We start from the raw sequence: 9431 nt of genomic DNA, 5'->3' as shown, positions 1-9431 counted from the left end.
TATATATATATATATATATATATTCTTCTACATTTATAAAACTGATCTAAAAATTTCAAATATATAAATATAAAAATACATATAAATAGATAAATATCAATATGATACATAAAACACAGTGAATTTTAGATTTAAAAGTTACAATACATTGGTGTAATAAAAATTCGAGATGATAAAACATTAAAAGGATGGTACAAAAATACCGCAAAAATATTACAAAAATTTTAAAATTCCATCTACGGGCTGTTTCAGAGACGTGCCAAATAATATGATATATTTCATATTTTTAAAACTGATACTTCCCTCATCAGGATGTTTTCACACAATGCAAAGAAACAAATACAGAAATACAATTATACAATTACATACCAGCCACTTTTCTCAAGTGTCTGGTATGTAATTGTATAATTGTATTTCTCGAATGTTTTTTTCACATGCCACTGGCACAAGTGCCAGTAAGGTGACGCTGGTAACGATCATGCTGAAATGGTGCTATTTACATGCCACCAGCACGGAAGCCAGACAGCTGCTCTGGCAATGATCACACTTGGACGGTGCTTTTAGCGCTCCACTGGCACGGGTGCCAGTCATCAAATTTGATTCGATTTCGATTTCACTTGCTTCAACAGGTCTTTGCAAGCAGAGTTTAGTGTCCAATGAAGGAAAGGTACGCATAAGTAGGCTGGGTACACCCCTGGCATAGGCCACAAGTTATGGTCTCACTTGGCTTGCCTAGTCTTCTCACGCACAGCATATTTCCAAAGGTCTCGGTCACTAGTCATTGCCTTGGTGAGGCCTAATGTTCAAAGGTCGTGCTTCACCACCTCATCCCAGGTTTTCCTGGGTCTCTATATATAGGGGTGCAGGCATAGGTGTGTAGTTAAGAAGTCTCATGTAATAGTGTGAGATGATAAACTTCAATATCACTCTATCTCTCATATATATAAATACACATACATGCACATTAAATACTATATATATATATATATATATATACTCTTCTTTTGCCAGTTGAGAAATATATCTCTGTTGAGATCCAGTGAGACAAACATGTCTAAAGGCCAGATCCCACCCCATACTGCATTTTGCATATTTTCCGAAACTTCAATTGATTCACTACAGTTTATAATCTCTCTTGCTTCGTCAACCCACCACCAAATTTTAAACACTATGAGGAGTTCTTTTGTTTACAGATTGTATAGATGAGCTCAGTTAAGAAAGAGTATACATATTGATGATACTGTAACACCATAGTTTAGATATAATTCCTAATCAAATTTATTTATGTTGTTCCATAAATGTATATAACGAAAGACATGAATGCTACAATTCCTATTCTATTGTCTAAAGTCAGTAACACTGATCATTCTTTGATGGGCAAATACTTTTGATCGCAAAGTTTTTCCAACAACTGAATAGTTAAGCAAAAACAATAAAAATTTCTTCTAAAATTGGTCTACATAAGTAAACAATGGAGCCTCTATATGCTTGAAAGAGCAGCCAAATTTTCTCAAATGCACTTTATTAACTTAAACAAAAAAAGGACATTGCTTAACTGAGATAAGGCCATTGTGGTTGGAACCCCTTGCAGTTAAAAAACTGGGGTTACCTACCAGGAAGACATTGCTCAACCTTCCAAAAATAGCAGCTAAATCTCCCAGCTCATAATTATAATGGTTAAAGCTTGAATAACTTCCATGTCATCACAAATTATTATGTTAGAATAGTTTTTAATCACAGCTGGTACCGCAACAAGATGTTATATAGTAACTAAATGGACAAAATAAGCTGGTCTTGTTTACACAGCTGTTAGCTGTGACATTTGCTACATGCAAATTAAAAATAAGTCTAGTATAGAGGGTGGCAATCACAGTGATAATGATAATTACCGTTTTTGCATTGGTCATGAAAAAAATGGGATTGTGGTAGAGGTAGCAAAATTTTTGTTTTACTGAACATTATCCAATGCAACCTTTCCCCTTGGAATCGAATCACCACATACAGGTTCTCTCATCATAAAAGTCAGAGTATTGAAACAATCTGAATTAGTAGCTTATACAACTAGATGACTAGTTTTATATAAGGCAAAATTTATTAGCCAAATTTTACAAATATCAATGTATACTAACTGGAGTAGACTGTGACAAAGATAATTCTCTGTACTAGCAAAGAGCTTGTTGGATGTATAAGATAGCTAAACTCAAACAGTAAATGGTGACTGGTGTAGATCTGATCAAAGATAGGCATTTTCTCCTCTTATTTAAGAGTTGAGCATGTGTGTGGTGGAGTAGCAGGCTCACTTGACTGCTATTTCTAGCAAGTGAAATATTTGGACTTCTTGGGGAGCAAGACAGCAAATGAATTAAAAAACTAGGTAGAAAATAATTTTACTGTCACCTCCCTTTTGGGAGATCACTGCACTTCTACATGAGCAGATATTAAGGAGAAGGTAATGTAGTTGTGAGTGCTGTTGCTTGGTAAAAAGTTTGCTTCCCAATCACATGGTCTTGGGTTCAGTCCCACTGCATGTTATCTTAGGCAAAATTTTCTATTAAAGACCTAGACTTTGTAGATGGAAATTGAAAGAAACCCATCATATGCATATATGTGTGTGTGTGCGTTACTGAATTGATTCCATGTGATGGTTGAAAATAAATGTCACTGTCATGTAAGCAGTGTCCTTTGTTTCCAATCATCCATGAAAATATACTTGATCACTGGTAATATCATCTTGGAAACAGGTAAGGGTTGGCAGCAGGCAGGGCACCCAGTTGTAGAAAGTCCAGCTGACACAAGCTAGCATGGAAAAGTGAATGTTAAAACGATGATGAAACATAGCATCCCTTGGATATTTCCTAGCAATAAGTTTACTACTGGTGCCATTTCTGTTAGAGCAGCCTAATAGCCACTTTTTACGTGGCCATTTTCACAACAGTCTGCTAGCCATTACTCCTCACATGGCCATTTTCAGAACAGCCTAATAGCCACTACTCACATGGCTGTTTTTGGGAGCCTATCATTTGGCAATCTTATGGATATACTTTGCAAGGACACCTCAGATTGCCAAAATGACTCATTATTCAACAACTCATTATTCTCATAACTATACAAGCTTAATTGATTATTTATTCACAAATTAAAATACAATTTCTAGATAAACAATACTGAAAATAATGTGAGAATTCTAAGCTAATTAGAGTTAAGGAAGATGACAGCATATTTCTAGATATGCTTCTCATTCACTGTACAGGAATCCATGATGCAGGCAATGATCTACAACATAAAACATAGTCCCTTGAGCACTTTAACCCTTTAGCAAACAAATTATTCTGTCAAATGTTATGCTCACTTATTTTCATTATTTTGAACTAATCATGTATTGTCTTATAGGTTTGAGATTTTAATGATGTAATGGTTTATTTTTAGAATGACACTCTAGGATGGGTGAGAGAGGCCAGCTCTGGATGGCTTGAACATAACACAGGTAAAGTATTTGGGTCAGATATAAACACTTTAACCCTTTAGTGTTCAGATTACTCTGTTAAATGTAATACTTTTTCACTCAAATTGTTTTGAACTAATCATGCATTATGTTATAGCTTTGAGGTTTCAATGATGTGATTGTTTATTTTTAGAATGTCACTGTAGGTTAGGTGTGAGAGGCTAGATATCACCAGTTTGAATATAAAACATGTAGAATATATTGGTCTGGATATCGCCGGTTTAAACACTAAAGGGTTAAATGTTAAAGAATTTGTGGATGTCCACTATTAATATTGAAGAATCCTTATGAATCGACTGTGTCCCAATAAGCTGTTGTAAGTCAAAATCATTTTGATGGAAGAACAAATTCATTGAAACAAGTGCATTTCCAGTCAAAGTAACTGCATTTTGTAATTCTGAATTAGATCCATTTTTATTTTTCTATAAACTCATGAAAGATGTTTGTTAGTTGTTCAAGAAGTGCTGCTCATCTAAATTAAAGGCAAGGAATTATGGTGTGATAGTATTTAGCTTGAAAGAAAACTTGGTTTATTTTAACTACAACTAAAGGTGCATCATTCCCAATGACCTTACTGCTTGGTCAAGAGGTTGTGTATTTCTATGTTCCCACACAATAATGCAATGGGTACCAGCTTAATCACATGACTCAACCTTGTAACAAGGAATACAGGGATTACATGTTATCAGTGGCACACGAGTGACTTAACCCTTTAGCATTTAAACCAGTCATATCCAGCCCAAATATTTTACCTGTTTTATGCTCAAACTGGTCATATCCAGCCTCTTACAACTACTCTAAAATGTCATTCTAAAAATAAGCAATCACATCATCAAAATCTTGAAGTTATGAGATAATGTGTGATTAATTCAAAACAAATTGAATAACTAAGTATTTTACATTTGACAAAATAATCTGAATGCTAAACGCAGATTGTGCTTCTCATTCCCAATGCAGGAGTCCATGATGCAGGCAAGGAGCCATAGCATAAACATTGTCACTGAAACACTTTAACCCTTTAGCATTCAGATTATTCTGTCAATGAGAACAGTAAAGGTGACAGACTAGATTATGCTTTTTACTTAAGCATATGAAGTCAACAACTGCATAGTCAGAATAATGTATTTAGATTTTACTTCATATTCTGCACTTGGATGCAGGCAAAAAACTAAATTAAAAAAAAACACAAGAAAAAGTTGTCTAAACCAAATCGAGCATTTCAGAGATGAGCCTGAATCAGAGATTTTCTAGTTTATTTTTTTCTCCAGCCTGTATTTACATTCTTGATTCATAAAATTCATGTTGCAAGTGTAGACCACATATACCAGAGCATGTGTAAATAAAATCTGATTCAAAAGTTGATACTTCTTTCATTATGCCTTGTATCTTTTTTGAAGTAGCTCTTGTGAGTGAAATCCAAATATAGAAAAATTGAAATTTTAACATATTCATGCTGGAAATGAAAAATGGACTTTGTTCATACATCATCAGGACTGCAGCAAGTGACTTGTCCATTGGAATGAAATAAGCTGCTACTCTCAATATGTTCTGCACAGAAGTAGGGTGAGTAGGTCAGCTTCATGTTAAAGGATGAGGGGATTGAAGCAGGAGTAGGATTCAGTAGAAATGCAACTGCACCCAGTCAGTGAAGAATGATTCATAGTTTTTCAAGTTCTTGTTAAACATCTAATATCCAATTCAACTAACATAGAGACATGCCTTGAGTCATGATATTGGAGTTGAAAATGGATGAATAATTACTAACTTGCAATCTTCATAGAAGCATTTGCCATGAATGGGTTGGGTTTGCTTCAATAATTATTTGCTAATGGAGCATGACACAAAATGTTTCTTTGTACTTGGTTGAAAAAAACCCCCCAAAAACAAAGAAATCAATGTTCAGTGGATGGGCTGCATATATCCATTAGCAAGTGAACAATTTATCTGCATCATTAACATCCAGTTCCTTATTGGCATGGGCTGGATGGTTTGATAGGATTTGTTGTGTTCAAGGATATCATCATGCCCCAGTGTTTCAGCATTTCTACAGCTGGATGCCCTTCCTACTGCCAACCACTTTACAGCATGGAGTGGGTGCTTTTTCATGCCATCTGCATTACTGAAGTTACCATGTAGTGCAGAGAATAAACCCTGGGTGAGTAGGTCAGCTTCATGCTAAAGGATAACGGGATTGAAGTAGGAGAAATTGAGGAAGGCAGCAGTACAGGGTCTAGATGGCTACACACAACTAGTAGGGGAAGGGGTCAGAAAAAGGAAATGAATGGTAGGAACTGCAAGAGATAACAGTGACGTGCTAAGATGGCCCCACAATGCACAAGGTGAGTTGAATTCATTTGCAAGATTGGATGGGAAGGAGAACAAGGGGATGCATACTGCTAAAATGGGTAGGGTTGATAGATGACTGAGTAAGTAGCCTTCAAGGAGGGGGGTGGGATACAGATGTAGAAGAAACTGAAGGGCAAACAGCAGTAGTAGTGATACAATAGTGTGAGGGCAAAAGAAATGGATGACATTATTGAGTAACTTGCAGATGGTGAAAAGAGGCAGGCCTAATGCATGGGAGAGGTAGGATTCGCTGTAATGCAAGTGGAGAGCACTTCCAGATGTTTTGTTAATGAGGGCTTTTCAAGAATCTAATATTGCAAGAGAACCCAGTCTTTTTGTCATCTTTTCCATCATGCTCAGGATCCCAAGGTCAGCTTTAAGCACTTCGTCTCCTCTTTCACAAGCTCTGGCCACATTGAGTAGAATTTCTTTATACAACTGCCCTCAAACATACACAAAGACCATGACTCAGTGCAATTGGAAGATTTCTGAACTTTCTCCAACCAGTCCTCACTATAGCTTCTTACATTGTCAGAGCAACCACCCACCTTTAATTACATTTTTTAGGTTTAAGAGACTCAGCTACCAGTGAATTCATATGAAACATTTCCAGATAATTCCAAACTTACATCCATTTTTCTGCATATCAAGCAAGGTCATTTCCTTTTGTCATTGCTCAGCTTACCTTAAGTCTTCTCAATTTCAGTTTCCCTACTTCAAATTTCTCAAATTCCTATATGGATCCAGCTGAGCACAAAGTTGCCATGGACAGCTTGAAGGCATATGATAAATAGCAGAGGACTGAACCTTGATTGTCACCTACCTTCATCACTTGCTGTATCCTTGTACATAGCTCAAACCATTCATCTACTCATTTCCTCAATGCCCACAAAGTTACTGAATGTGATACCCTGTAAAATGTTTTCTTTAAAACAAAAGTATAGCAGTTTATTCTTAAGTTGCCTAAGAAGAATGCATCTGTGGTGCTGCTTCTCATCCAGGCCTCCACTGATCAATTGGGCTATAACTTTCTCCATAACCTTGGCCTAGATAATTTATTTCCCTATAACTATTTCTAAGGCTTCACCTTTGTCCTTAGAAATGATTGAAGAAATTTTATAGATGGTAACACCCACAGTATTTATAATCAGTCCATTCAATATCTCTGAAAAGAGCAAAAGAAAATTAAATCCTTTGATATAAACTGGTTTTAAAGAGATCTGAAATAAAAACCTTCCATCCACATTTCATTACGTAGGTTCCAAAGATTAGATTATAACTTTTTCAAAATGAATTGAAATAAAAAGGAACCAGAGCAGTTAGCCAACTACTTTTTCCATCATGAGAATGTTTGTTAAACAAGATTGCAATAAGAGGATTCCCCCTTTTTTTGTTGACATGCCTGCTCAAATGTTTTGCATTATTTTAGCAAACTGGTAAATGTATTTGTCATTGGTATGTTGATGCAACTTTTCTAATCTAATTTTGTTATGACTTGCTGCAGAAGCTCCTTTTAAAATCATTTACACAGCCATTCAACATTTCACATGATTTTACTCATTAAAACTTCCCATAACTTTCAGTGTTGCAACGTTCTGTTTTCATCAAAAATATCTTAATGATCAAACTTTAAACCTCCATAACATTTTAAAATATTTCTGGAACAAACAAGAAAATCAGATTCAACATGAAAAATTACACCAATATACTTTATTTGAAGATATTCACTTCATCTTGTTTTATAATGACATCATGATTGTAAGCATCCAAGGTCTTGATTTAATATCTTTTGGTGAACTAAATTATATCTTCAGAATGCAAAACTGTGGCCTCCTATGCAAGCACAAACAATATTAAATTAACCAGAAGCTTTTCAGACTGATAGCTTATCAAAGATTGCTGTTAATCCCATAAATTATGATGCAATTTGTTCTGATGAAGATAGAAAGAAAAATGACTGAAAAAAAGTGTCTTGGTCTAAAGATCAATAGTGCTATTGTCTCTGCAACAAATGCATATTTTTTAAAATATAATCATCACTACAAAAGACTGACACATCCAACATGCATATAAAATATAAAATATGCTTTTTAAATCCTCATGATTATATAATGAACAGTTATTTAATATCTACAATATGTGGTTTAAAAAAAAAAAAAGGTAATTTTGTTAGTTTTGAAGAACTTTTATTCATTTTCTCTACAGTGTGTATAGAATTCTGGCCCAGTAGAAAATTCATTATAGGTGTCATCACCATGAAGTTCTTCAAGATCTTGTATATTTGGAATTATATCAAGTACAAGAGAATGCCTCAATGATGGTTTTCCTTGTTTATAGTTTCTGCACAAATACTAGGCTAGCTGTCACAATCTTCTCTTCAAAATGGATGTTCAACACCATCATCTGCTGTCAGTTTTGAATCTGGCTGTGGAAAAAAAAAAGTTAGATGTTTAGATATATACACAGAAAGGAAACTTCTGTTGGCTCCAGACTTTCATTACACTCTACATTCAGAGAGGAGCATATACAATTATAATACAAGTCATAACTGTTGCAGAGATAGAATAAATATTCTATTAAATTTCCTTTTTAGAAACATCTATAATGCATTACAACTGCTAGAATTTTTACTTGTATTTTAAGTTAAACCATTGAGAGTTCAGATGTTTTTACTAAACAGTAAAGTAAATTAGACAAAACTTTCAATACGAAGCAATGTACCTTAAAAATACATGGCAATTAAGAGTACATCAATATTATTAAACTAAGAACTCACTAAACAGACTGAGATATCACCACAATTACTACAAAATCAGTATTAAATCTATTAAATGTAAGAGTCAACAAGAATTTATTCAATGCATCAACAACTTTTGCTGATGACTCAAACTCTACATTATGAGACAACAAAAGATTTGACATTAATCTTAGGCGAAGTAATGCTAAAATTATTTCAGCTCCAACCCTTTTACATACAGGAATAAGAAAAAAAAATTCAACTCACACCATGCAAGACACTTTCCATCCAATAGGTCAACTTGTACAATACACTGAACACATTTCAATAACCTAAACAGATTTTATAAATTAAAACTATGTCTGGATAGCATACCAATGACAAAGCTAAGAGACTTTATGTGCCTGGTGAAATAAAATAAAATCAACTCAAGTCTAAGAGCTGACAATATTTCCCATTGCAATTATGTACTAAATCAGTTATATCAACTCAGTCACAAAATTCAGACTGGGGCGGATATCATGTTCATCACTTTAGTACACTATCAAGATGCTAAACTAACCAGAGAGCATTTGTAGTTTAAAAGTTTGTCACTACTTCAAAGTGCAAAAACAAGTGAGCCTGTTTTCTATCAATACGTATCCCACTTGAAAAAATTCAATTCAAAGAGTTTGTAAGGTCCACTACATTACAAACAAAAGCTTAATTCCATGATGAATGAAATACATAAACGCTCTACAAATCAGAATCAATAGATCCCAATATCACTGGTGTACAAAGCTGACAGTGAAGTATAAAACTTGAGAGTTTCAAACTTTTTAACACAAACACATTTATTGAATTAAC

The 9431-nt window shown here is 34.5% G+C and overlaps 1 protein-coding gene and 1 non-coding gene across 4 annotated transcripts in view; both read right to left on the bottom strand.

The window, feature by feature from the left end:
- Positions 1-8012: 8012 nt before the first annotated feature.
- LOC106881729 (uncharacterized) overlaps positions 8013-9431 on the bottom strand; it is a 20774-nt gene continuing 19355 nt past the window's right edge. For all 3 annotated transcript variants that reach the window (XR_001410890.2, XR_001410891.2, XR_008264417.1), the window contains one exon: positions 8013-8273. The gene's annotated coding sequence lies outside the window, so the exon portion shown is untranslated. The remainder of the gene's footprint in view (positions 8274-9431) is intronic.
- Positions 9055-9123, bottom strand: LOC128248196 (small nucleolar RNA SNORD31). The gene has a single exon (XR_008264494.1). It is a non-coding gene; the product is annotated as a small nucleolar RNA SNORD31 (small nucleolar RNA).

This window comes from Octopus bimaculoides, chromosome 6 (genome assembly GCF_001194135.2).
Source record: "Octopus bimaculoides isolate UCB-OBI-ISO-001 chromosome 6, ASM119413v2, whole genome shotgun sequence".
Lineage (NCBI taxonomy): Eukaryota > Metazoa > Mollusca > Cephalopoda > Octopoda > Octopodidae > Octopus > Octopus bimaculoides.
This window is presented reverse-complemented; position numbering and strand designations above follow the sequence as displayed.